A 23111-nucleotide genomic window follows, 5' to 3' on the forward strand; every position below is an offset into this window, starting at 1 on the left:
AGTGTAAAATACTAAGCAGTGCTGAACACTACAAAGGAGTATAATGAATATGAATACATGTGACATGGATACAGATAAAGACTTCAAATGTACTGTTTCGTTGGAACATCACTATATTTGTACTGAAATGAGTCATAAGTGTACCTCACCTGATGAGAGTAGTATTGTACTGATGAAAGGGTAAACAATTGATCAAGAATGCACCCGACTCATAAATATCATTAGCAGTACAGGAACTACTTGCCATATATAGTTCGCAAGATATTTAAAGAGCTACTAAAATGGCGGTGCCAATCCTGACATCAATTTTTATATAATTCTCTAAATGGTTGATCATCGCGTATAAACATCTTACATCTAGTAGTATGTTTGTGTAGTATTGTATAAAGAATATATAAATTGTCGAGCACATTAGGCCAACCGTAATGTTATAAATAATTATCTTTGGAACACATACCAACTGGTTCCGAGTATCGTAAACAAACGCCGTAACATCGCGAGATCTGTTGAACGACGAAATAAAAATAAAAATGAACAGAATCGGCCCACCATCGATGGTATAAGGAAACTACCAAAATGGAGGTGAATAGGTAGTTCGCCAAGACCCACCCTAAAAGATCATGTGATCGTTCAGCAACATAGGCAACCAGGCTTGAACTACATTTGTGAACTACAAAAATGGTGCCGAACACGACAATTGCCCTAAATTAGAGATCCACTAATGACAATAATTGAATAATTACCTGGCCGTTAGAGTATATATATGCGCACGTCTCAGTGTCTCCATATCGGAGGAGACCGCTGAGATGATTGAAGTGAAGACGCGACGAGATGGGAAGGTAAGAGACCCGGCGCAATGAGACCATACAGTATGGGTCCTGGTAACATAATATCGTAACGGGACTAAATTTAGGTAAGAGTCAGGGTATTGAGGGAGACGAGTAGTGGACCCACCAACATATGGAGGGTTAGTTGACCTACCAAGTACGAAGCAGAGAGGGCATTTGAGGGGCGGAGATCCACATAAGACTACCTCCAACTTGCTAAAATAAATGACTATAGGTGGTAGCTACGCGGTGAATGCAACTCTATGACAGAGCGATAGAGAGTAATAGAAGTAACGCTTAGCATGGGAACTCTAACGAATACGCTCCCGCCATGCTGGTAACATTTAGCAGCAGGTATGTGCCATAGGGCTTACTGTGGTGATACGACTAACTATACAACACGCAGTGGGAGAAGCGGGGACTACATATTAATTATCTGTTCTGAATCGATTGTAAATAGAGACTATCAGCTATGTCCATAGCTATATCACTTCATTTTATCCCCATAGGTGCCAGAAACAACATATGATAAGAGGTGGCACTATATGAAGTGAGGGAAATTGAAAAACATCCCCCGGAAAGAAATCCACTATTGCCATAAATGAAAAAGACAGTTGGCCAAAGTAATTAAGGAAACAATAGAGCACCGTTGTGTATGAAGTAAGTGCCTTGTTGACGGTAAAAAGTATAGAAAAGCACAGAAATGAGGGGACTTTTATAGTGACACTAATGCTCCCATTTCGCACCACAGAAAATGATTGTGATGTCTCTTTGAGACTCCCGTTGCGAGGACCAAAAATTATCAGAAGGTCTATCGCTGTGATGTTGTAAATCCAAATAAACTAAATGTAAGACTATCAATGACCATCTCAATAGACTCACATTATGAAATTAGTTTTAAAATTTAGAGACCAGGAAAATATACGACACTAATTGTATGTATTTGTTTTTAGATTGAAGAAATTATGTTTTTAATTGTTCTGTCCTGAAGAAGGTGTTCACAGAATTAAAAAAAGACACCGAAACGCATCGACAAGAGGACTTTTTGTTTTTATATTTTTATTCTTATTTTTGTATCGTTTGAATTGATGATGTAATAGTGTTAGATTTTCTGTATACGAAGGAAGGTACTGAATGTACACAAGTTAAACTATAAGCATAATAATTGTTTGTATTAGAAGAAAGATTGTACAGCAATCGTGTATTGAATACTTTTTATGATCTTAACCACAGAATATTCCTGTTTTTAAAGAAATAAATTTATGATAAATATGAACCTATAGGTGTTGTAATAATATGTGAAGTGCTTATTGAATTTCTGAGATGGTCATAAGTTTTGAGATAAGCTTTATAACAGTAGAAGTGATGCGAATCTAATTGAGAAACACAGAAAGGAATCCCTTTTGTTTTACTTCTTGTACTACCCAGTCCTTTTTGGTCTATCTGGGAAACGCTCTCTTTTTTGGAGGTTGACTTGAGCTGCACAGATTGGGAGCATTTGGTCTTCATAACCGGTTATAGTCTCCTACACAATTTGCATCGGTACTAATCTTGAATTGTGAGCCCTGCTGACCGCAGTGTAGGCCGGAGGCAGCGGTTAGCAAGTGCCCACAGCCACGTGGCATTGACATGATCTGCACAGAGTTAGTGGTATCTGAAGCACTCAGCATATGCTCAGCCAGTGATTATGCGTGGTCCGAGCGGGCCGCACTGTTAGCAATGTCTGTTGCCTACTGGACTGCGTCATCTGCGATCGCGACTCTATCTGAATTGTCAGCCCTGCTGACCATAGTGTAGGCCAGAGGCAGCGGTCAGCAAGGGCCAACAGTCATGTGGCGTTCATCATTGATGGTGATTCGGGCAGGCCGCACTTGTAGCAATTTTCTTTTGTCTAATGAATTCTGCCTTAATAAGGCTACGTGGCGATGACTTGTGGTGCACTGAGTTAGTGGCACCTAAAGCACTCAGCATGTGCGCAGCCTGCGTTGATACGTGGTCCGAGCGGGCCGCACTGGGAGCAATGTCTGTTGCCTACTGGACTGCGTAATCTGCAATCGCAACTCAATCTGAATTGTGAGCCCTGCTGTCCGCAGTGTAGGCCAGAGGCAGCAGTCAGCAAGGGCCCACAGCCACGTGGCGTTAAGTTGAGCTGCACAGTTAGTGGCACCAGAAGCATTCAGCGTGTGCGCAGCCTGTGATAATGCGTGGTCCAGGTGGGCCACACTGGTAGCAATGTCTTTTGTCTAATGAATTCTGCCTTAATTAGGCTAAGTGACGATGACTTGTGGTACACTGAGTTAGTGGCACCTGAAGCACTCAGCATGTGTGCAGCCTGCGATGATGCATGGTTCGAGCGGGCCGCACTGGGAGCAATGTCTGTTGCCTACTGGACTGCGTCATCAGCAATCGCAACTCGATCTGAATTGTGAGCCCTGCTGTCCGCAGTTTAGGCCGGAGGCAGCGGTCAGCAAGGGCCCACAGCCACGTGGCATTGAGTTGAGCTGCACAGTTAGTGGCACCAGAAGCATTCAGTGTGTGTACAGCCTGCGATGATGCGTGGTCCAAAAGGGCCACAGTAGTAGCAATGTCTTTTGTCTAATGAATTCTGCCTTAATAAGGCTACGTGGCGATGACTTGTGGTGCACTGAGTTAGTGGTACCTGAAGCACTCAGCGTGTGCACAGCCAGTGATGATGTGTGGTCTGGGAGGGCTCCACTGGTAGCAATTTCTGTTGCTTACTGGACTGCTTCATCTGCAATTGTGACTCGATCTGAATTGTGAGCCCTGCTGTCCGCAGTGTACATCGAAGGCAGTAGTCTCTACAGACATAACTCTGCGGTGCTGTGCCGCTGGGTTCGCAGGGGGCCTGTGTCGAGGAGGCCGGTGGTCACGGCGTCGGCCTTGTGGCAGGGTGAGGGCCGCTGCTCTGGAGGATGCATGGTCTTTCCAGAAGTGAACCACACCCAGAGCCCCGGCCTATTTATTCACACTGCTACGCTGGAGTGGCGTACATTGGACCAGCCTACTCTGCTTCCGCTTACAGGGGAGGACGACACAGCTACATGACCGAGATCTTCCCCACTGCCTGAGGTAATATGTTTGCGTCCACTGTCCACAACATTACAAGCACCAGCAGTATATGTCCACATGGAGAGGTCTGTGCTCTGTCTAGTGAGGTCTGTCCAGCACATCAATGCTACACTTGGCAATGTGTGCATTGTTATTGATGGGTGACTTGCCTCCTTCACACAGACTTGGTTGCCACATCTCCCAATATTCAGCTATTGTGTGGCTGAGGGGCCATGCCGTTTTGGGAAGGTCCGCTGTCCTGTTCTGCGCTGTCTCAGTGGCAGTGGGGTAGGTCCGGAGGGGAGGTTCTGGGGGTGGTGGCGGTGGGTGTTGTGGCCTTCTTGGGTGTCGGAGCTGCATGATCAGTAGCTCTATGACATGTGTTGGTCTTCAGATGTTGTTCTGGCTGGGGTCCCTTTCATACTGTAGGTAGTTGTCCTGCTTTACACCAGTAAAAGGTAGATGTTAAATTCTTACTGTAACACGGCTTATTGCCTGTTTTTGGATCGCATCACAGTTTTGGCTGGCCGTTGAAAATATCGGAAAGTGGTGTTTTCGTGGGGTTTTTGCTCGGGAACCCCTACTCTGCATATCATTAGTGTTAGTTGTCTCTCTCATTCGTGGCGATTTGTAAGGAAGCTATCGTTGGAAAACTGGCGATATCTGCAGTTTTCACCAGGTTGGGAATGGGATGATAATACTTTCACCACTTTTACTGCGCTACAGTGCAGATAACTCGGCGATAAGTCCTTGAGAATACACCCCATCGTTTAAAAAAAAAAATGTGTCTGGATTCGTGCACCCAGCCGCTTTTTTTAAAAAAAAATAGTCATCATTTTTTGGGCCCTGGGGGTTTTGTGGGATCCCCTGAGCAGGCCTAGGGAGTCAGGGTGTTTGTACCCTGCCCACTTTCCTTGTTTTTTAATCTTTTTTCTTGTGATTTGCATGTAGCTACAACAAAGTCCTAGTAAACACAAGGGCTTGTTTTAGAGTCACCCTATAACCCAACAGTGGGGATTTATCACCGAGTTATCTGCACTTTAGCGCAGCAAAAGTGGCAAAAGAATTATCGCCCCATTCTCAGTTGGTGCACACTGCCACATTGCCCACAGGCCGACGGTACCAACACAGCGGACAATCAACATCCTTCCACAGAGAAAGCTGCTGACTGTGCAGCACCTGTTGCCCTCTGATACCTTCTAACAACTGCCAGAGTCAGAGGAGTCTCATAGGCAGCCCTATTAAACTTCCTCACAAGTCTTGGATGCATGTCCACAAAGGCAACGTAGGACCCCTGTATCCGCACCACCGGCTCGTCCCAATTCATAGTATTCCTACACAACCATCTCCAACCCCAGCCATTGCTTGACGCCTCTTTGCTCCAGATCCAAGATTGTAGTCACTGAAATGGGGGTGCGCCAGGTCATAAAGTCTAGTAGTCAACAGTAGTGGAAAAACAGAACTTCGTTACAAAAAGATAAATTAACAACAGGAAAACATCAAACAACGAGTGACATTCCCAACGGGGAATATCAAAAGGGCAACTTGTGGATCCAAATAACTGCAGAACATCCTGGAAATCCCCATACTCCACATTCAGAAACCTGTTGGATATATGGTGAGAATGGTCAAGCGTTAGTACGGTCACAAACGTAATATGGTACAATGTATTGCACATGGACAAACCCTAATGCTTACTGGGTTGATCAATCCTGCACAAAATTACCGTAACAGAAGTTCAAGTGGTCCTAATCTTCGTCATAAAGAATAGGAACGTTAAAACCACACGAACTTCTGTTACAATCTAATTATGCAGGATTTATCATACCTGTAAGTATCAAGGTTCGTTTGAGCTTGATACACCTGCATCTTCATTTCACGCACACTGCGCAGGAACAGCTGGAGACCAAGCAAGGTAACCACGCCATAGCAGGCTTCCTGCACGTGTTGGGGCAATTGACTGCACACATGTATCACTTGTGCCCACTGTCGACAATGTACACAATCACCGTAACAGAAACCATACATATTCTGACTAAGTGCAGGCAAAACTGGACCACCGGGCCCTGTACACTTATGTCGTCGCAAACTTCTCAGGCAGTGTGCATGATTCCTACATCTTTTGCAAGCATCCTAGCCCTAGTCCCCAGACGAGTCTGCCGCCCAGCAATGACTGCCCGACCCTGCGCTCCCAGACCTCAATGCTCACCTGCCGCCACTGGTGTGTCTCCAAGAGGGCCCACCACGTGCCGGAGCAACCTCCTCAGTCGTCGCTGGATTCCGTGGCACAGGCCCCCAGCTCATCCTGCTCCACCACGCCGAGGAGTCATGTCTGTGTGGCGTACACACGGTCGAGCTGAGCTCACAATTCAAATCTGGTCTAGATTGCCAGGATGGTGTATCGCCGGAGCTACCTCCTCAGCCGTCGCTTGATTGCACGGCACAGGCCCCCAGCGCATTCTGCTGCGCCGCGCCAACGAGTCATCTCTGTGTGGGAAACACGTGGTCCAGCTGAGCTCACAATTCAAATCGGGTCTTGATTGCCAGGATGGTGTATCAAGGCCTACGCATCATCGCAGCCTGCACACCTGCTCAGCTCTGGTGGCACTTTATCAGTGGAACTCAAGTCATCACCATGTGGCGGGAGGCCCGTGTCGGGCAAAATGCCTCGGCTGCCACCAACTCTGTGTACTGAAAGTCATGGGAGAGAATGGAAATGGCCTTCAGCACGTGCCCTCTTTATTGGCAGGGTGACATGTCCTGTGACGCCTGTGCTGCATGGGTGTGGTGTGGGTGGAAACCAGCCATGAGAGAGTGGCTGTGGCATGCTGACAACTAGACCTGTGATCAGCAGATCATTACGGGGAAGGCCTGGGACATGTAGCGTTGTCATTCCTTCCCTGTAAGAGTAAGCGGAGTGGGCTGACTGAAACACGCATCCTTCACGACTTCACCAATATGGCTGTTTGAATCCGCAAACCCGTCGAGATAAGTACACGATGGGTGCGCGACTCTACTTTTTCCTCAAAAAAATATATACATTTTAGTATTTAATAAAAAAGAAGACATTATATGCTTTTAATAACAAACACAAAAAATTACAAAACCTATTTTTAGGATATTAAAGTTACAAAATACCACCAAAATAAAATACAAAATGACTGAAAAAATCATAGGTTTAATGAACATTATAATTAGAAATTAGCATTTAAAAAACCTTTGAAATTCACCAAAAAAAAAACATAGGTTTCAGGGACGTTATAGTTAGTTGGACATTTCATTCGTACAAAACCAGAGAAATACAGCTGTTATAGTTAGTAGAGATAACTATAACTCTGCCCCCGCAATGCACTGCTGATGCGATAGATAGATAGATAGATAGATAGATAGATAGATAGATAGATAGATAGATAGATAGATAGATAGATAGATAGATAGATCGATAGATAGATAGATAGATAGATAGATAGATAGATAGATAGATAGATAGATAGATCCGTTTATTGATCTTTCAAAGTCGCTGCTCTCAACGCAACGGGTTCTGCGGCTCATGAAGACGGACTCAACTGTGCATTTCCTAGACCTCCACACAAAAACGCTGTGCACTCTTTGGCTTTGTAATTAAAAATATATTTATTTAATTCAATTCATAGGTTTATCACACCCGTAATGCTGACAAACATGTTTTGGCCGCCTGGCCTACGTCAATGCCAGTTTCATAATTAAAAATACATTGCAGAAGCAGAAAGCAAAAACAGGAATTCAATAGCCACCACCACATTAAAAAAAATATAACTTTATAATTAATTCTAACCATCACTGTAGATAACTCACTATATAAATAACTCTATAAAAACATTTATCAATATCTTTATAACAATGCATATTAATGATTAACATTTTTTGATATTTTCACCAATATTCGTGACGGGGGGCCACGCTGGCAGTTGAGGCGTCGGTACAAATTTCACGCACAATTACGAAAATCATTTTTGGACACATAACTTGTGTCACTAACACACCATTTTCTCAACCATGGGGTCAGAGTAACTCCTCTCTGAACCCTTCGGGGGACTTTCACACAGATTTTCAGCCCTGGGAACCGTTCCCAATAGATAAAATGACAGCCCCAACTTTCTGTTCAGGCGCCAGGAATCCTAGAACACAAAATAGGAGAAAACAACATGTAGGTGTAATTACGACGAGTAGGATCCGAAAAAGCCAAAGAACTATGGTGACAATACTGAAACGACATTGTGGAATGTCCAAAATGGCCGCCACAATCTACTATGAAGGAGGGAAGGTTGGCGGTCTAGTTTCCAACCTTGAATCTCGTGAACCAGGTGAAGCGCGTGAGGGGTGGCGCACTTCACCTGAGTAACGACGAGGAATGGCTGTTTGTTGAGAGCGTCGCGAAGCTTAGGGAAATCTTCGCTGCCCAGTATCCAGAGAAAACGAGAGAGTAGAAACCCGAATTGAACAAAGTCTTGTAGGAGGGAGAGGAGTGTATATTTGTCGAAGTTTTCAAGTGAGCTCGTTCCATTTAGCATTTTTCCTGAACCCTTTCGTGAGGAGACTCAGGGTGTACTAAGGAGTTATTAGACACTAGGGTAATTCTAGTGGAGCTCTAAGGAAGTAAATAGGCACACGAGTAGCGTGTGTAGATTGAGCAACTCAGAACATTGAACTACACAAGAGATGTCGAGGAAGAACTTAGAGACGCTGTTTAGTGGTTAAAAAGACATAAGGACTCTATGTGATTTTTATTTCTTTTATAAAAAAATGTGATATTTGTTTAAATACTGTAATAACTTTGATGATTTTTATACAATTTGTGCAACACATATATATGAATTCCAATTGTTTTATTATGTAATGGTAATGGAATGTGTATGTTCAAACACCAACTAGAGATTGTGCCCAACTGTGTATTGTACAATTTTAATTAGATGTTTTCTTACTAATAAACATGAATATAAAGAGGAATTTATAGAGTCTATGGATTATAATTTCTTCACATGTCTTGTCAAAAAATGTTGTGATTATCTGCTTAGTGTTCAAATTGTCAACATCTAACTGAATAACACAGAAAGGAACCCCCCCTTTTGTTTTGTTTATCAAAACCCAGTCCTTTCTGGTTTTCTGGGAAACTCTCTTCTTTTGAAGGCGGTTAAAAAGAGGACAGCGCATTGGTTGTAATGGCAGTATAATCGAGTTAGCTAGTAAGAGGTATTACAAGAAGGTTACAGAAAAAACGATTCTTGAGAGAGAGAGAGTAACAGCAAAACACGAAGAAGAGAATTACTAGTAAATAGTATTTTATAGATATAATAACAACAAGAGTCTACATTGGAAAGACAAGCAATTATCTCAGGTATTGATAATAATACTTACCCAATCAGAACCCACGTAAAAGCCAAGGCAGCAGGAGTAATATGTGAGGAAGGCTGTAAAATAAATAATAAGAAAGAAAAAACAAGGTTAGAATACCTGTGAGGAGAGAAAGATTAAAATACATGTTTTGCATTACAGTAAAAAAATACAGAAGAGAAGAAGAAATAATAACCTAAGAAAAAATACATAATAGAAGAGAAGCAAAGGCCATACCTGGGCAGGTAGGATAAAAGGACTAAGTGTTAATAGCATTAGCATAGTGAGGAAGTGAGTAATAAACTAACGACCAATTTCTTGCAGCACAATACGAGCAGCCCGAAGAGTAGAACAAACCATTGAAGGCAGAAGCTGAAGACCGACAGCACGAAGACCATTGTGTTGCAGTCTCTTCTCCGTCCCATCCCCTTTTCCCCGTGGGGCTCAGTTGGTCACATTGCGTATCCAGTGCATGCGGCCGAACGAGTCTCAGGAGAGAATTGGGAATTAGCGTCATACTGTTCCTGCCTATTGTGGAGCAGCACTGAGAGAGGTTCTGCGGATCTGACATCAGGTTGCGTCCAGCCAATTAGAGCATTCAAGTTGGCGCGTGCGTTCACAATTTACCGTGGCCAGAGATATCACTATAATTTTAAACTTACATTTCTCAACAACTACTGAACGGATTTGAGCCAACACCTACCTCCCTGCCAAATTTGGTGTTAGTCCGTTCAGCGACACTTTAGTGGGGTTTTTAGAAAATCAGATCATTCAGGCGCACTGCCTCGGTTCAGACGTTACAGAGTATAGATTGACAAGTAGACATGTAGTGCGTGAAGAGCAGGCGGAAAAACACCCTTAACCGTCTAAAATAGTCAAGGGACTAAACAGAAATATACAGTTGTGCTCTCGCTACTACAAAAAGTATCACAAACAGTACAATCACTGATACGTATTCAAGGAGACAGAAGCAGATTCTTTGGTGTGTACAAAATGTGGCAAAACGTTGGTTTATTCTCTCCGGATTCAAGTCATGTGAAGCAAAGCCGACACGTGTTTCGTCGTGTACAGTTGAGTCAACACGACTCTTCAGGGCTGATGGTACAAGAATAACATAGATAGGATCAGAAATGCCGTTGTCATATACTGCAAATGGTGACAAGGTGCAACCAACATGCAGTAGTAGCGTGCCACAGGGTTCGCACGTTATGGTATCGTATGGTGAGGAGTTAAATAGGACTGATACTTGTGTACACTCCAAGGCTGTGAGTGGTCGCCTTGGGTGATGGTGCACAATTGTGAGGTCTATTGGCCTGGAGCCTAGGTGTGAGAACATTTTTTGCAAAGAACACGGTGATCTTGTATTTCGAGGGTTCATGCAATAGTGAAGCATTTGAAAAAATCAAAATCGGTGAACTATTGTGCGGTGGTATAGGTGAGGGACTATAGCGGTAACATTAACGTGGTTTGTCGACGATCTTTCTCCGTAGTGAGTGTGGGCATACAAAAAGATCCGTTACCGCGCACGTTCCGCATTGTATGATAGGACAAACCATGCTGCTCTCTCTCGACATAATAGGTTATTTACCTTGAAAATAAGTATATTCGTGATGCTTATCAATAGGTCTGGGCAATTATCCATATGTTGGACGTTACTTCTCGGAGAGAGACTGCAGGAAGAAGAATATATACAAAGAAAGGAGGATCATTAGAAAAGACATACTAAAGGGGGGAGAAAAAGGCATCTAATCTGTAGGATAGATGGCGGATGAAGAATAAGGTATTCTTACCACAATTCTAATGCGGCTATCCAGAAACGGTCTGTTCCTTTATGATAGTCCCATGAAAGAAGGCTTACACAATGGTAGTCTGCCTATCGAGTGTCACACTTCTCTGTGTATGTACACCCTGTGTGACAGGGGATCGTAGGACATGATGAAGGGAGAAAAAAATTGGGGTTTAGTGAGAGGAAGTTCGAATAAGAATGGGCGCAGTTGACGATGTGTCACATAAAAGAACGAATTACTGTTTGAGAAAATAAGGTTGAACTAGCACAACCTAAAAGAAAGCATCTGACTTTAATAATTTCTGTTTTGCCCTACTTAGAGGTGCATGATAGGGCGTGATTGGCCAGGCATATGATATTTCTTTGTATGAAGAAAGATATCTTAGTGTCTAGATCTATGCCGAGTGCAAGTTATTTGAAATACCTGACTCTTTTCGAGAATCGTTTTGCTATTACTAAAAGCGCATAATAGCGCATTACTACGAAAAAACATCTAGTTCCCTTCTACAAGCATGGTTAGTCTCTTTATGTCCATGGCAAAAGAAGTACCTTGGTCCTGGTGTGTCAGGAGGTGGCCGGGAGGGGATCCGTTGTTTTTCTTTTTTACTTAAGGACTCGTCAGAGACTGGTGCGTCTCACGACAGGCGGTGCGCTGAAAAGCAGTGAGCGAAAGCGCGTGTTAAAATGCTGGAAAACCCAAAGCTATGGGCTTCAAAACAAAGTCGTTATTACAGCCGTTTTGTTATTTACTCAAAGCGCATAATAGCGCATTATTACCAATAAGACATCGAGTTCCCTTCTACATGCATGATTAGTCTCTTCATGTCTGTGGCAAGAGAAATACCTTTGTCCTGGTGTGTCAGGAGGTAGCCGGGAGGGGATCCGTTACTTTTCTCTTTGTATAAGGACTCGTTGGAGACTGGTGCGTCTCACAACAGGCGGTGCGCTGAAAAGCAGTAAGCGGAAGCGCGTGTTAAAATACTGGAAAGCCCAAAGCTATGGGCTTCAAAACAAAGTCGTTATCGCAGCCGAAATAAGTTGCTGGTGTACCTGTTGCTCTGGATCCCTCCTCCTGTAGTTCCCGGTCGCCGTCTCTCAGTACGGACACGTGACCGGATGGGAGGGATTACTTTGTAGAAAAAAGGGGACGGGAGTAGACATCAAAGAAGTCTACGTGGCCCGTACTGTTGGGAAAACGCGTGCGCCATCTTAACATGGGTCAAAAGTCATGGGATATGTGTCTATTTAGTTCTGTAAAGAAGTCGTACTGGTAAAGAAAATGTACGTGGCTCATTTGAGAGGAAGGGAATTGGTGATGTACACGCCCGCCTGAGAAGGGGGGGCTTTATAGGTAGTTGATCAGTCAAAGACTTCGAGAAGGCATCTTGAGAGTGGGGCATTGGTGACATTGATGTCACGAATTCGTGAGCGTCTGAAATTGTCAGACGCCTATAGCTTGCGGTTGATAGTTTGTCGGAAGCATGTGATTGATTTGAAATAAACTTAAAATTTAGTCGGAAAGTTCTAGTTGTGAACACCGGCCGCGTATTGGTAGTTGAAGCGCACGTAGGTGTTAAGATCATAAGACGCAAACGAAGTAAAGATCGTCTTTACAGTAAAGTAGACATTTAGGTGTTACGTGCTTAATGGCCAAATATGCCGTGCTGTCCCTTTCACATGGATTGTGATGGTCTCTGAAGGACAAGTGCCCACCCGCACCTTCCATGCGTGATTGTGTCATTTTTCCAACGTATACAAAATATAGTACAATTAGTTTAGCAGATCAACTACTCATTTCACAGTGATAGTCATAGGTATTGGGAAAAAAGGATATGTAGACAAATAGTACAAGACAATATGCATTTACATGGTACACCCGTTCATGGAATCATGTCTGGATACAGTACATTGATAGTTATTTGTGTTAACCTCATGGTGCATAGTCAGAGTATCTGAAAGTGTCCACTTTCTCTAAAATGAGTCCCTCGCTGATCAAGAGATAATCTGTACAGTACAGGTGGTGAACATCTTTATTATCCTCAAAATACGTGATAGGCGTAATAGGGAATGCCTATATTATATCTTACGAATTCCACGCTGATTAGATATTAGGTTTATAGTAGTATCCAGTATAAGTAGGGGTCCCCCTATAGAGGTTAACACAAATAACTATCAATGTACTGTATCCAGACATGATTCCATGAACGGGTGTACCATGTAAATGCATATTGTCTTGTACTATTTGTCTACATATCCTTTTTTCCCAATACCTATGACTATCACTGTGAAATGAGTAGTTGATCTGCTAAACTAATTGTACTATATTTTGTATACGTTGGAAAAATGACACAATCACGCATGGAAGGTGCGGGTGGGCACTTGTCCTTCAGAGACCATCACAATCCATGTGAAAGGGACAGCACGGCATATTTGGCCATTAAGCACGTAACACCTAAATGTCTACTTTACTGTAAAGACGATCTTTACTTCGTTTGCGTCTTATGATCTTAACACCTACGTGCGCTTCAACTACCAATACGCGGCCGGTGTTCACAACTAGAACTTTCCGACTAAATTTTAAGTTTATTTCAAATCAATCACATGCTTCCGACAAACTATCAACCGCAAGCTATAGGCGTCTGACAATTTCAGACGCTCACGAATTCGTGACATCAATGTCACCAATGCCCCACTCTCAAGATGCCTTCTCGAAGTCTTTGACTGATCAACTACCTATAAAGCCCCCCCTTCTCAGGCGGGCGTGTACATCACCAATTCCCTTCCTCTCAAATGAGCCACGTACATTTTCTTTACTAGTACGACTTCTTTACAGAACTAAATAGACACATATCCCATGACTTTTGACCCATGTTAAGATGGCGCACGCGTTTTCCCAACAGTACGGGCCACGTAGACTTCTTTGATGTCTACTCCCGTCCCCTTTTTTCTACAAAGTAATCCCTCCCATCCGGTCACGTGTCCGTACTGAGAGACGGCGACCGGGAACTACAGGAGGAGGGATCCAGAGCAACAGGTACACCAGCAACTTATTTCGGCTGCGATAACGACTTTGTTTTGAAGCCCATAGCTTTGGGCTTTCCAGTATTTTAACACGCGCTTCCGCTTACTGCTTTTCAGCGCACCGCCTGTTGTGAGACGCACCAGTCTCCAACGAGTCCTTATACAAAGAGAAAAGTAACGGATCCCCTCCCGGCTACCTCCTGACACACCAGGACAAAGGTATTTCTCTTGCCACAGACATGAAGAGACTAATCATGCATGTAGAAGGGAACTCGATGTCTTATTGGTAATAATGCGCTATTATGCGCTTTGAGTAAATAACAAAACGGCTGTAATAACGACTTTGTTTTGAAGCCCATAGCTTTGGGTTTTCCAGCATTTTAACACGCGCTTTCGCTCACTGCTTTTCAGCGCACCGCCTGTCGTGAGACGCACCAGTCTCTGACGAGTCCTTAAGTAAAAAAGAAAAACAACGGATCCCCTCCCGGCCACCTCCTGACACACCAGGACCAAGGTACTTCTTTTGCCATGGACATAAAGAGACTAACCATGCTTGTAGAAGGGAACTAGATGTTTTTTCGTAGTAATGCGCTATTATGCGCTTTTAGTAATAGCAAAACGATTCTCGAAAAGAGTCAGGTATTTCAAATAACTTGCACTCGGCATAGATCTAGACACTAAGATATCTTTCTTCATACAAAGAAATATCATATGCCTGGCCAATCACGCCCTATCATGCACCTCTAAGTAGGGCAAAACAGAAATTATTAAAGTCAGATGCTTTCTTTTAGGTTGTGCTAGTTCAACCTTATTTTCTCAAACAGTAATTCGTTCTTTTATGTGACACATCGTCAACTGCGCCCATTCTTATTCGAACTTCCTCTCACTAAACCCCAATTTTTTTCTCCCTTCATCATGTCCTACGATCCCCTGTCACACAGGGTGTACATACACAGAGAAGTGTGACACTCGATAGGCAGACTACCATTGTGTAAGCCTTCTTTCATGGGACTATCATAAAGGAACAGACCGTTTCTGGATAGCCGCATTAGAATTGTGGTAAGAATACCTTATTCTTCATCCGCCATCTATCCTACAGATTAGATGCCTTTTTCTCCCCCCTTTAGTATGTCTTTTCTAATGATCCTCCTTTCTTTGTATATATTCTTCTTCCTGCAGTCTCTCTCCGAGAAGTAACGTCCAACATATGGATAATTGCCCAGACCTATTGATAAGCATCACGAATATACTTATTTTCAAGGTAAATAACCTATTATGTCGAGAGAGAGCAGCATGGTTTGTCCTATCATACAATGCGGAACGTGCGCGGTAACGGATCTTTTTGTATGCCCACACTCACTACGGAGAAAGATCGTCGACAAACCACGTTAATGTTACCGCTATAGTCCCTCACCTATACCACCGCACAATAGTTCACCGATTTTGATTTTTTCAAATGCTTCACTATTGCATGAACCCTCGAAATACAAGATCACCGTGTTCTTTGCAAAAAATGTTCTCACACCTAGGCTCCAGGCCAATAGACCTCACAATTGTGCACCATCACCCAAGGCGACCACTCACAGCCTTGGAGTGTACACAAGTATCAGTCCTATTTAACTCCTCACCATACGATACCATAACGTGCGAACCCTGTGGCACGCTACTACTGCATGTTGGTTGCACCTTGTCACCATTTGCAGTATATGACAACGGCATTTCTGATCCTATCTATGTTATTCTTGTACCATCAGCCCTGAAGAGTCGTGTTGACTCAACTGTACACGACGAAACACGTGTCGGCTTTGCTTCACATGACTTGAATCCGGAGAGAATAAACCAACGTTTTGCCACATTTTGTACACACCAAAGAATCTGCTTCTGTCTCCTTGAATACGTATCAGTGATTGTACTGTTTGTGATACTTTTTGTAGTAGCGAGAGCACAACTGTATTAGTCCGTTCAGCGGTTCGGGCTGTAGATGTGGCTAAAGGTTCATATGGGAATTAACATTACAAACGCAACCTTGTTTCGCAACCCAAATTCTCGCTACCCACAGCATAGATAACCGACAAACTTTCCATAACAATAGTACCCACCGCAACACTTTTTTGGGAAAAGTTCATGCAGATTGGTCAAAGGACGCCAAAGTTACAGTTAAGTCAAAAATACTTTTCCTTCAGAAACTTGGTCCTAACTAAAGCTATGTATATACATAAATATATATATATATATGGAACACTCCACTCTTTTCTGACACAAAGTGAGAGTTTTAACTGCGGGCCTGATACTGGTGATACTGGTGTTATTAGTGCTTTATGTCAATCCATTGTCAAAAGAGACATCACGGACCCAATGTTTTTCAGTTAATATCCCTGGCCGAAACGCCGTCGACCCCCTCAGCGTAATTCCCGACACCTTCTCAGTGATTGTCCAGAAGATCCCATTTTGTACATAATTGTAATAATTGTACAGGCATCAAAGACAATTTGACTGTATATATAACCCTGTTTGCGCCTCCTTTTCCTCAGTACATATTCCTTCCTGTGTCACTTTCACCATTCACCCTTCACGAGCACTTGTGCATGGTATCATGGGTTGCATGACATTTAATGTAACATAGTGCATTTTGTTTATGGATTCATCCATTTTTGTGTTGATCATATCATTTATTTAAATATATGTGGAAAGCATTTATAAAAAACTGTCTTGCTCCACGTTTTTGTGTTTCCCTATGCCCCTCCACAGCAATTTATGTTGCTCTTTAACCACTCCCCTCTCAAACAATACCCCTCAAGACATTGTTTATGTTATACATATTTACCCTGGTCTTTATTGGGTTTATAGGTAACCTCCTGTAGTTTGTGTTCACAACATATCTTTGATGGCAGGGGCATTCAATAGAGTATACAATGTATACAATGTAGTCTGTCTCACAGGGGATATAATGTCTGATTTCATATGGTTTCTTTCAAAAAGGGACAAGATAGGCTGTTCTAGATGGGAAATGTTTGCATGCCCTGCGCTTTTTTCAGGTGTAGAACCCAGCGGGTTCTTTGCCTAGCCATGTACTCTGGGTTCCCGACTGGAAATGGCTACGGACCACCATATCATTCATATTCCTTCTTCTACAGTATGTTATAATTGGCATCTCACCTATTCATTCCATAATGGTCTCTTCGTTCTTCAGAATCTCCCAGGTTTCCGATAGGATATCAACGATCTTCTTAGATTCAGTATTAAAAGTAGCGATCAAGCTAATCTTATTGGAAGTAACCTTCTAATGATAAGAAACGTTTTCTTCTGATTTACCAGCCCCATACAGTAATTTCTCTCCTTTCCATTGCTTCCCTCAGTACCTGGGTGGGGTATCCCACTAGCCCTGAAACTTTCCATCATATCTCTTTAGGCCTCTATGAATTTCTCCCCTGTGCTACAGTTCATTTTTAGTCTCATCAATTCCGCATAAGGGATATTCCATTTCGTATGCTTAGAATGGCTGCTGGATGCATGAAGTACTGTGTTCCCACCTGTTTATCTCCTGAACAGAGAGGTTACTATTCATTTATTCTGCACCTCTAAATGGATGTCCAAGAAAGTAATCATTGTCTTGCTATGGGAAATTGTAAAAACCAGGTTCAAATTGTTATCATTCAGATGATTAAAAAATCACTTTACTCCTCAACTGATCCCTCCCAAATCAGAAATAGTTCATCCAAATAGCAGAGTGGTATAATAACTTGTCTGAAAAACCTTTCCATATTCAAGTCCATAAACACCTGTTTCTCCCACCAGCCCAAGACCAAATTGGCATATCTGGGGGCAAAACAGGTGCCATGACCGTTTCTTGGATTTGTCTGGACATGACCCCATTAAACAAAAAAACATTTTCTTCCAAGCAAAACTTAATCATCTCTAAGGGCATCTTATTGTGTTCAAACAGACCCACGGGTCTCACTCTCAAGTAATGTTCCACAGCTTTTAACCAATCCTTGTGTTTTATGCTTTTGTATAAGAATTGTACATCCAATGTCACAAGTGAATGCAATCATTCCCAGGGGATGTGATTTATCTTTCTCAAAAAGACTTGCAGTTATGATGGAAAGGTCTCCGCAAATGGGAACAAAAAATGATCAAAGTAAACGGATGTCCTTTCCAGAAGGCTCCCTATGGCGGATACAATAGGTCCGCCTGATGGTATTTCTTTGTTCCAATGTACTTTTGGTAACAAGTAGGAGGTAGGAATAGTTGGAGGGTTTGTTTTGAGAAAATGATATGCTTCATGTTTCAAAATCCCATCATCATTCCAAGTCGGCAGCATATTGTGATATCGCCCTACAAGTTCCTTATGATAACTCCTCTCTATTGGTTGATAAAAACTGGTGTCCTTTAATAGACGTTGGTGCTTCTCCACATATAGTTGCTTGCTCCATAGAACTATATTACCATCTTTATCAGAGTGTTTGAAGACAGAATCTTCCTGTCATACAGTTCTGCGTCCAATTCAGGTTCCATTTGTGTTTTTAATTATTGAATATTTGTCTCCTCCGATGTTTCAGCTGTTATATCGTCACTACTTAAAATACATCAATTGCGTCCTACAGTAACATCAAAATACATGTGGATTTTGTTTGGAAATCTGACTTGCTGTTCATTTTAGTCAGGTTCTTCATTGCGTTATCATTTTGATTTAAGTCATGTGCATCATATAACCCTTCAACATTATCCACTGTCAATAATGTTACGTTATCAGCGGGGATAGGATTCCTATTGTCACTACTCCTGTTTCCCAATGGAGAATGTGTTTTTATTAGATTTAATTTATGAACAAAATTTAACAGGTTCCCCTCCCCTCTCCCGTTATTGTGTAATTAAATTCTGCAGTTGAGCAAAGGATAGGCTCAAATTTAGAACTTCTGTTTCTTCCTTTGATAACTCTTTTTCTATCAGATTTATTATGGTATCCTCATTTATTCAGACTGATGCTTGGTCTTGACCCTGCTTCTGGTAAATTTGCCTCTTTTGATTACTTTTGGTCTCCTCTTCATTTTATTTTGTCATCTCCATCTCCTCTTTTTACTTTTTTTGGTGCTGCTTGTCATCCTTGTTGCAACACCCTGTACCCATTTACAAGCACTCATCCTGTCCTCAAGTTACTTGTAGATCCTATTATTGCCCTTGAAGTATCTGAATCCATGTCAGAACTTATAACTGAGCTTACTTCGGATACATTTCCATCTTGTTCTTGTACATTTGGATGCATTTGTCTGTTGTTCGTGCATAGCCATATTTCTTGGCAAATGTAAAAAATCATCCATTTTCAAAATCCACTTTATCTCTTGTGAATTTCCAGTGCTTTCATTGTTTTATATCTTCCTCATATTTTTGGATCCCTACTTCCATCTTTTCGTTATAGGTATTTATCACATGCTTTTCTTTGTAGGACTCTAATTCTTTTTCCAATTTTTTTGATTGATTTAATTGTTATTTTTCCCATGCATGCTTAATTAGTATCCGGATCATTCCCTTAGAGCAGTCCGTATTGTTACGTGTCCATTCTTGTAACAGTTCATCACTCAGACTACCATGCGTTGGTACAGTACAAATCCAGAGACCACATGGGATTCTATCTACATCTAAATACTGTTACTGTTATAGAGATGTCCGTCCCACCATTTTCCAATTTGTGCAACTTCAGCTTTAATACTGCTTGTCCTTTATTGTCTGCTCCTTCCCCTTTCTACATTACTGCACTGTTGTCTATGATGATCACATTTCCTTAGCCATCTGTTCTCTTATTAGCACATGCACTCCTCATTCACAAGTTATCAACAGGATATCAATATTAGTATCCTGTCTCCCTTGCCTGCCAGCATAGTCATTACATATTTTGTTGGGTTTAACAGTGAGCATTTCAGAGAGTACTCAAATGTGAAAATGTATACACATTTTTTATTCTTCGTCCTTAATGTGCCATGCCTGCCAACCTGAACAAAAATCTCACTGTGTGAGGAGGGTGCAGGGCCGCATTCCGAGAAGTACCTAAGAGTCACTTTTGCCCCCACCATGCCTCTAAGTCCCCTCCTCCAAAAACAAAGAAAAAAGCTTGCTGAGGCTGGTGCTTATTGCCTGGCCTCTTTTCACATTCCTTAATGGACGTTGGCAGTTCAAAGCCTTGGAAAACGAGATGGAAAGCCACTATTTACAGTGGTTTTTAGCTTATTTTCCCTGCCACTGTGTGATATTGGTTCCTCACCAGGTGACCGTGTGATGGGAGCTGATATCGTGTGTCACGCGGTGGCACCTTGTGAGTTGGCAGGTTTGATGTGCTTTCTTGAATCATACCACTCTACAGTTCCAAAGCTCATGTTTCCATAATACACCTCCTTGCACACTGAGGAATAGCTCACAGTGGTGGCCGCTAGCTGGGGAATCAGTGGGGAAGGGGGAGGTGGAATAAAAAAATAAAAACGTACCTACAGCCTGACATCCGCCTCCTGCTGGCCTCTTCAGACGATGTTCACACAGGCTTCCAGAGTCCCCTGCGCCAATCCAGATGCTACTCTCATGCTGGTATTACCCAACAAGAGAGAAACGTAGAGATTGGGCAGAGCGGGCTGGTTCCATGCTCCATCAAGGACAGGGAACATGTGCTCACTAGCCTTCTGCTATCACCTAGCAATAGCCTGGAGATATCAAAGTGCACATGTGGACGGCCAAACCTACATGCGCACTGGCAGTGCCCTGAGCCCACCACTCCTCCTGCTCCTGATGGCCCCGCCCTTAAGACTTGGTGGCGGCTCTGGAATAAAATACAATTATAATAAAACAGTTTTAGTAACTGCTTTATTATCATTTTCGATTTTACATGCGTCTGCTGATCCAGCAGTAGGGCGATGCTCCTCCACAATAATGGAGTAGCCGCCCCTGATGGCTCATCTTGGGGTAGCTCTAACTCTGACAGGTAGATTGCATTCTTTGATCCCAAAACTACTGCCACGTCTCTATTATACTTCAAAGAAGGACGGGCTGTTCCAGGAGACAAGCCCACTCCCTTGTGTTCTCTAACCCGAGGTAAATCGGTGCTCAAAGTTAATGGTGATGTTCGGCGTATCTTTCCTTCATTTCCGATGATAAGAGTCTTCTCATGAAAAGCATCTTGTTATTCCAGAGGATGCTACCAATTCCTGACTCTGCATGTCATGGGTGGGTTGGTTGCAAAACAATTCACAAGAACACAGTCACTTTCTGTTTAAGAGGAAATATGTGTTTGGAGTGTATACTTACCATATACATACTTAACATGTGTGCTAAAGACATCTGCGGGATAAAGACTGTGTGAAAAAGCTATGCATGGTTATTCTATGTGTTTTGAGAAAAAACATATTGTAGAGTTTACTGTATAGAAATTAGAATGTGGAGGGAGGAATCCAGGGATGAAAAGGAAGCTAGACTCCGTGTTGGTGAGTCAACTGTATGTTGCTGGGATGCTGTGAAGTAACAAATAAAAGAAAGAAAAAAGAAGAAACCGGAATCAGTATTTTATTTACATGGTGACAAGTTGGTCTGGCGGGGGACAGACAACAGGCATTCCCACCCCTGGATATTGTGGCATGAGTGAAAATGAAGCCGAACCGTAAAGAGAATATTTACTGAAGATTTTAATTGACTGGAACCTCTGACTGTGAGTGCCTTGTGTTGGTGATCGATATTCCCTCGTTATCAGGTCACAGGTAGCGATATTTATTTTTATCACATGATTGTGGTGGTTGAAAGTAGGCCGAGCGCATAGTAGACCCCGCACTTCTTTGCCTGCACGCTACTCATACATTGTGGAAGCGTAGAGGAGAGTCTGCAGGCGTGCACGAGGGAAGTGGCGTGGAAGAGCTTGCCATGCTGTGCGCGAGGAAAGAGACCTGTTAGCAGTGACGTGGCCCTGCTAGGAACAGCTCACGAAGTTTTGAAGGACTTGCAATGCAGTGATGTTGGATTTGCTAAGAACCATTCCCTCAGCCTCTATAAATAACAATATGACTGCAGGCAGGCAATTTTGTTACATCATTTAGGTTTTGAAGGCAGAAGAGTATATGAAGAACTTCCGTAGTTGTACTTGGGGGTAGGGGATGGTGAGCCATTGAATGTTTATGAAATGTCCTTAAAGATGTTGGATTTGCAGTTTACACCAAAAACAAGATGAAATCAAAGGCTCAGGCAGGTATTGTGAGTAAGAAGACGGATATTCCGCAAGAACTATGGAATAATTTAGATAACTCCTCTAAACATTTCGAGAGAAGTCCTAGGGAAATAAAATGTTTTAGGTGTGGAGCTCCAGGACATATATCTTCTAGTTTGAGATGTGGAGTAAGAAATGTGATATGTTGAAATTGTGGAATAGTGGGTCATTTCGTAAAAGTATGTAGGATGACTACACGTGGTAAAAAGGTACAAGAAGTTGGAGTAGATATCGATGATGTATGCGAAAATGTCCATGATATACTCCTTTCTATTGATGGTGAAGCCAATATCAGTACAAATGGGAAGGGAATGGAACCAAAAGGGGAGGACAAGGGAAAGTTGAAGAGTGTTGATAAATTGGAAAACCCACATTGTACTATTTCTGTTAATGCCAAAATGTAAGAGTACTTGTAGATTCTGGAAGTTTTACACATTCATTTCTAAGTAATCCCTAGATAAAAGTGGAATGGATGTAAATATATATCCTTGAGTGAACCTGATATAAGGGCTGTGGGCTATGGTGGTGTGAGGATTGGAATTCTGGGAATGAAGTGGATGACTCTCAAATTTAAGTCTGAAGGGGTTTTTGGCCGTGTGTATGTGACTAACTATGGGTCAGACCTTTTGGACTGGCGTCATCAGAGAGACTAAAATATTGTGATAAATCCAAATGCTAAGGAACCTGTGATGGTGATAGAGCCTATAAGGAGAATTGATGCCATTGATACTGATGAAGCCCTCATCATGTCAAGGTATTCCAAGGTGTTTACCAATAAATTGGGATTGTTAAAGGGATTTTCTCA

Source organism: Lissotriton helveticus, chromosome 3_1, assembly GCF_964261635.1.
Source record: "Lissotriton helveticus chromosome 3_1, aLisHel1.1, whole genome shotgun sequence".
Lineage (NCBI taxonomy): Eukaryota > Metazoa > Chordata > Amphibia > Caudata > Salamandridae > Lissotriton > Lissotriton helveticus.